A 5,910-nucleotide genomic window follows, 5' to 3' on the forward strand; every position below is an offset into this window, starting at 1 on the left:
TAGCGAGATACCATCTTCTTATTTCCACAGTAAGGCGACTAACTCCCCTATAGCACCTATTATCGATTAGCAAGGCCGGGCGGAAGGTGGGTCTAACAGGCCCCCTATTAAACCCTTATCGTATATACTAAGGCAGATAAGGGCCCCCTAGAACAGGGCCCGAGTAGCGTAAAAAAGGAAAAGGGGTTCCTCTTTTATATACGCCTCTAGCCGGATTCGAACCGACCCAGTCACCTCGACTATATACCAGGTATACCACCACTATACTATAGAGGCAGAAAATTAATATAGAAACGGGGATATATACTAAAAGGGACGTCTAATTTAATAATATAGGGGTTAATTATTTTCATTACTCTATACTTCTAATATAGCCTGCTTAGTTTCTTTAAGGGCCTAAGCGTAGAGTAATTTACTATAAATAGCTAGGCTAAGTCTTCTACCTTAAAGCGTTCTACTAGGAGTCGCCGCTTATTCGCGGTCTCTTTATCTTATAGTTACTTTAATATCATAGCGGCCTATACGAATTCCATAGCTCCTTATAAGCGACTTAGTGGGTTATAGGTAGCGGCTTTTTTCGGGTATATAGGCGATAGGTTATAGATTTAGATCAGGTTAATATAAAACCCGTATTCTAAGAAACAAGGGCTTATCTAGGTTATCGAGCTTTTCCTATTATTAAGCGATAACTAAGCGGCGGGTAATAAATAGCCCTAATTATCCTAGGAATAGTATATAAAGGCGCGAAGATAAGCATAGATGTCTTAGTTTAGTCTCTTAAATCCTTTATCAGTTTAGGGGTAGTATGATATACTAAATAGCCACTTAATCGCTATACGCTTAGAGAATTATCGCCAGAACCTACTAGTCTAGTTTAAGCCCCTATCGCTAACTATTAAGAGGCGTATGTTATAGAATCCGAAATAGTAGTTTAGGAACCGTTCCGCATAAGCTTTTACTTTTATCATCTTTATCACTTTTAGCGTTACGGACTTTATTAATTAGTCTATAATTACCTATAAGTAATAACCCTTACCTTCACTAATAAATAATAGATCTATTATAAAGTCTATTATAAAGTGGCTATGGATCCGCTTCTAAAAGATAAGTTAAAACCACGAGCTCTTATAATAATCGCGGTAAGAACCCCTTAATACTAAGGGTTAGTCGTTATAGTCTTATCCTAAAGTTATTAAAGGTTTTTATTTATTTCGAATACACGCTTAACGGATATCCTTTATACTGCCGGCTTCCAAGCGGTTATAAGGATCGCGGAGTCAGGGATTAATTAGATCACCCGTCCTTATTCCTAATCGTCTAAATTATCCTTTAGGGTATCCTATTCGCGATATAATAACGCATTTACTATAAAATTCTTAGGACCTCGCTAATACTCTAATATAAAATTCAACTAAGCTAGCTTATTATTTTAATAAGTTTGTCTTTTAATAAGGGCCTATTTAGTTATAAAGTACTTAAGTACCTTATAGTCCAATAATATCATAAATTATTTATAGCTAGTTAATTCCGCCTTCTAAGCGAGTACGTAACTTATAATAGCTAATATCTCCTTAGTATAAATAGGGTAGTTATACTCTACCGGAGATAGCTTATATAAGTAATACGCGATTATATATTAATATCCTTCTTGTTTACCTAAAATAAAATACTACCTAATGCGTAACTAAAGCGGTTAGTCTTTAATATAGTCTTACGATCTGGGTTCTATAATTATAGGACGGTTTCTATCTAAAAGAGTCGTTTTAGCTCCTTAAAGGCGGCGTCTTTTTCGGCTCCTTACATAAAAAGCCGGTCCTTTTTTCTTAATACTAAAAGGGGCGCCGTGATACGTATAAAGTCGTAGATAAATATTTAATAGTAGTTCGCGAACCCTAAAGAGCTTTATACCCCCTTCACGGAGGTAAGAGCTTCCTAGTCGCAGATAGCCTTTAACCTTTCGGGGTTATAAGATACTCCCTTATGCATAATACTAATAAATCCTAGGTACTTTATTATTATCACGCTAAATTTATATTTAGCCGGATTTAAGTTTAGGCTTATATCCGCGAGTCTATATAGTATTAGGCGGACCTTCGCTTTATAGTCTTTATAAAATCCGCTTAAGTAGATTAGGATATTATCGATATATATTATAACGAAGTCGTTAAGGAACTCTTATAGCGTCTAGTTAATATAATACTAAAAGGTAGCGGGTACGCTGCTTAGTCCGAAGGGGTATACTAACTACTTAAACAGTTGACAGCGCGTCCTAAAGGCCGTCGTACTCTTATATCCGGGAGCTATACGAATCTTATAAAAGGCTACGACTATATCAAGCTTCGTAAACTATTTCGTACTAGCTAAGTTATATAGGGTCTCGGTAATTAAAGGGAGGGGGTAACGATCTTACTAAGTAATCGCGTTTTAGGCTCTATAATTATAATAGAAGTATAGTCTGCCCCCTAGCTTCTTCACGAATAAGACCGGTATAGTAGCCGCTAAGCTACTAGCTTATATAAATCCTTTATTTATTAGTTTATTAAGTGTTTTCCGGAGTATTAATAACTCCTCCCTTAATATACCACAAAGGGGCCCTTATAGCAGGTTCGGCTCGAGTTTATCGGGACCTCGCTTTAAGGTGATTTCCTGGTTAATACCTAGTCGGTAAGGGGGTAGGCTATTAGCCTTATTAGGCGCGAAAAGGTCGCCGAACTCTTATAGTATGCTCGCGGGGATATAGTCTTAGGGGTCTACTAGTTCCTTCTTACAAAGGGCCTTATTAATATCCTGCATACTAACGGCGTAGATAAAGGTGTTAAACTCGTCTCTCTCTTTCCTTTTAACCCCCTCCTTCTCCTTTATATTATAGCTATAAACACGGATCCCGAGACTAGTTATACTTTACGGATAGCTTCTATATTAGCTAATTCTTCTTCGCCTACTAGTCGTAGGTCAATATCGGCGACTTTATAGTATCACCTATAATTCTTTATATAGTATATAATATCGTTATATTCTAACTATAGCTTCCCTAGGATTATGTCCTAATCTAATCCTTTTATTATATAAGTATTATATAAGCGAATACTTATTATATATAGCCACTAATCTTAAGCTTAAAGACGGCGATCCCGGTATTAATAGCCGGCTCGGATATATCTAAGAATCCGTTTAGTAATCGTTTATTTTATTAACTAATAGTAACTAAAGTCTTTAGGCGAAACGTTTATTTATAATAGCGTAATAGTTATAACCCGTATCTATAAGAGTATATATATATCTTTTATTTATTTATATTAATATTAGGGCTAAGTCGCCGTTAACTAGGTTTAAACGCCTCCCACTCCTACTATAAGGCGGCTATCGGCTTTAACACCCGCTTTCGCGCTAAAGCTATTCTTTTTCCGACTTTTTATTATCCGAGCTATCCGAGCTTATAGCGACGTCGCTATCCTCGGCCTATACCTTCGCTACGCGAGCGCCCTTAGCCTTTAAGCTCTTAACCCAGGACTTAGAATTTATACGGATATATCCCTTCTTCCTATATTCCTAGCACTCTCGGTTATTGCGAGGTCGGTCTATAGTCGTATCGGGCCGGACCTCATCAATTCCGCCTATTATAACGCATCTATTAGTACCGGTCTCCTAGTTCCGGGTTTAATTCGGCATATAAGTATTCCGGCTAATTAGGCGTAGTTCTTTTAGCCTCTAGGCAATACCCTAGACTTTAGTAGCCTAGCTTAGATAGTTAGAGGGTAAGTTTATAATAACTATGGCACTATATAGCTTCTAGCTTAGGGCCCCTTTAAGGAATATAATCTTCGCTAAGTGGGCTTACTTACCGCCGCCTACTTATATAATCTACTTTTCGAAGTTTAGTAGGAACTATACAAAGGTTTATTTCTTATGCTATCTAAGGGAATATAATATATAGGCCGCGTAAGGCTATTCGGTCTAGTCCTTATATATACGGTCTAGGTAGGTAAGGAACGATTCTAGGTCGCAGGTACCTCCCGGTCCTCTAACGGTATAGTAGGCTAATACTATTTACTAAGCACTCCCTTCTAGGCACGAATTAAGATAATACTATATTTCGGCTCGGTTATTAAATAAATATTCGTCTAAAAGAAGCTTATCGTGTAGCTGCTATTACTAAGTAGCGTACTCTACTCGTTTTCTGCTAAAGTTTACGGGGTATAGTAAAGGCTTAGTACGCGGCGGATATTATTCCTATAGGACTTCGATATAAGGGAGAGTAAGAGTCGCCGGGGTAGGAGGACCTGCCACTAACTCTACGGGTATAGTTATAAGGGCTCACTCCAAGGGTAGCGCGGGGTTAGGGGACGGTCGCTATAAGGCCTAGGCGTTTATAAAGCCGTGTACTAGTTATTAAAATAGCTTTTATTATTAAGCTATCTATTCTTATAAGGGACTAAGCGTCGTATTAATAGTTTCGGTGATCCTTCTATCCGTCTACTTAGCTAGTTCGGCGGGGTTTATAGGACCGCCGCTATCTAACGGCGCGTTTATATCTAAGGCTATACTAACGCAGTATATAGGGTTCGCTAAATTCTAACTATATAAGCGGCTGGTTATAGGTTAATCGCACTAAGTACGGCCGAATAATTATATTAGCTAGAATTAAAGAGAAGAAGGAAAAGGTCTATAAAGGAGTATAGGATTTGCTAGCCTTATACGAACCCGCGGTAAGCGCAGCGCGCGGTCCAAGCGTCGGGCCTGCGCGCTGGTTAGCGGTTCCGGCCTTATGCCGAAACTAAGAATTCGGGGGTCAACCCGTGACAAGGTCTTATTACTCGAGACCTATTATCGTAAGATTAGTTCTTTCTAGAACTTCTTCTTAACCTTTTCGAAGCCCGCTTACTTATCAGGGCCCTAGGTAAAGGCCTAGTCTTTTTTCGTTAATCTCGTTAATACTACTATAACATAGGCGAAGTTCTCTACGAATATACGGTAATAGTTTATAAAGCCTAGGAAGCTTCGGACTCCCTTTATTAAGGTTAGGGCTTTTTACTCTCGGATCGCCTTTAGTTTATCGGGGTTATACGAAATACTCTAACCGGCAGTGACTATAAACCCTAGATACTTTATAGTCTGTATACTAAACTCGTATTTCGCTAGGTTAAGCGTTAACCCGGGATCGCTTAGAGATTATAATACTAGTTTAACCTTTTTCTTATAGTCGCAGAGAGATCCGCTTAAGTAGATTAGGATATCGTCGATATATATAGTAATAAAGTCGTTAAGGTAGCGTCAAAGGGTCTTATTAATATATCTCTAAAAGGATACGGGAGCACCACTTAATCCAAAGGGGTATACTAACTATTCGAATAAGCCGAACCGGGTCCGGAACAGGGTTTTCACTTTATAGCCGGCGGCTATTCGGATGTTATAAGAAGCAGCGGCCACGTTAAGCTTTATAAACTACTTAGCTTATTCTAGCCTCCGGAGTTTCTTACTGATTAGGGGGAGAGGATAACGGTCCCTTTATATAATCGTGTTTAGGGCGCGGTAATTATAATAGAATTATAGCCTACTCCCCGGTTTCTTTATAAATAGGACTAAAGCTCCGGCAGCTAAGCTACCAGCCCGTATAAACCCCTTATCGATTAGGTCGGTAAGAGTCTTCCGTAGGACTAATAGCTTTTCCCTTAATATATTATAAAGAGGGCCTGCTACGCACCACTATCCGGCACTATACCAGGACCTAAAACCATACAGCTCTAGATTAGTGCCAGCACTATACGGGCACTAAACCCGTATAGCGCTGGATTAGTGCTAGCCCTATACTAGCACTATACCCAGTATAGCGCCCAGCCTTAGATAGCCCGAGGTTCTCCTATAGATATACATGGCCGGAACCTCGCCCTCCCCTTTAGAGAATCATCCTAT

At 39.0% G+C, this 5,910-nt stretch overlaps 1 non-coding gene across 1 annotated transcript; it reads right to left on the reverse strand.

Moving 5' to 3' along the window:
- Window positions 1-201: 201 nt before the first annotated feature.
- ACRALDRAFT_t196 lies at window positions 202-276 on the reverse strand. The gene has a single exon. It is a non-coding gene; the product is annotated as a tRNA-OTHER (tRNA).
- Between the last annotated feature and the right edge of the window lie 5,634 nt (window positions 277-5,910).

The sequence above is a fragment of the Sodiomyces alcalophilus genome, assembly GCF_042370955.1.
Source record: "Sodiomyces alcalophilus JCM 7366 unplaced genomic scaffold ACRALscaffold_5, whole genome shotgun sequence".
Lineage (NCBI taxonomy): Eukaryota > Fungi > Ascomycota > Sordariomycetes > Glomerellales > Plectosphaerellaceae > Sodiomyces > Sodiomyces alcalophilus.